Genomic DNA, 873 nt, shown 5'->3' with positions numbered 1-873 from the left:
TCTACATTCTAAAATGTCTAAAATGTCTAAAATGTTTTTATTATAGAACTTCCTGGAGCTTAAAGGGGCTAGATCATGTAAAATCACTTTTTTGAGTTTTATATCATGTTATAATGTTATCCTCTCATCAAAAACATGCCCAGAGTCTTACTTTGACTCATTCATGTTCGAAAAATCCTGCAGTGTCCTGAGGCAGCAGGCAGGGGAGCAAAAACAACAGGTTGGGACTAGAAACTCCTTTTGGGATCAGCTCCTCCTCTGGGCTGTGTCTCCAAGCCGAGCTTCCTCATCACGGAGCACACCTACCCCAACCCCGCCCATGACTCCTGCAGGCTCTTGGCAGTAACAAAGCAAACATGTGAAACTGAAAGTGAAACTTAGGTCATTTTCAGACCTGATAATTTGGTCCGCTTTAAACAAACCAGAGTTAGTTTCCAGCGTTGGTCCGGACCTTTTGTGCAGGTGTGAATACACTYRTGYRAACTCTGGTGCGGATCAAACAACCGGACCGAGACCTGCTTTTTGAGGTGGTCTCAGTCCGCTTCCAAACGAACTCTGGTGAGGTTCACTTCAGTTTGCTTCTGGTGTGAATACAGACCGGACTCTTCCCGAACTAACTGCATTAAACATGCACCTTTTTGGACTTCACAGGCCACCGTTACTGAGYTAAATAAACTAAAATCATATCTGTTTCGTCGTCTCCTGTKAGCAGCTCTGCTGGCAGCATGTTGTGGGTCAGAACAYGCAGAGCACCTCGTCTCCTTTGGGTGTGCGGGACACATTTACGTGACGTCGCTCCAAAATTAGAATTTCATCACGGAACCACTATTAAATTAGCTGCTTCTGACATTTTAAATGCTATTGCAGTTGTAC

The 873-nt window shown here is 44.5% G+C and overlaps 1 protein-coding gene across 2 annotated transcripts in view; it reads left to right on the top strand.

Annotated features, from left to right (window-relative positions):
- Positions 1 to 873, top strand: part of vwa5b1 (von Willebrand factor A domain containing 5B1) — a 77706-nt gene that overhangs the window by 73929 nt on the left and 2904 nt on the right. The window lies entirely within an intron of this gene.

Source organism: Austrofundulus limnaeus, unplaced genomic scaffold (genome assembly GCF_001266775.1).
Source record: "Austrofundulus limnaeus strain Quisiro unplaced genomic scaffold, Austrofundulus_limnaeus-1.0 Scaffold1281, whole genome shotgun sequence".
Taxonomy (NCBI): Eukaryota; Metazoa; Chordata; class Actinopteri; order Cyprinodontiformes; family Rivulidae; genus Austrofundulus; species Austrofundulus limnaeus.
Note: the sequence above shows the minus strand (reverse complement) of the source record. Positions and strands in the feature narration are given on the sequence as shown.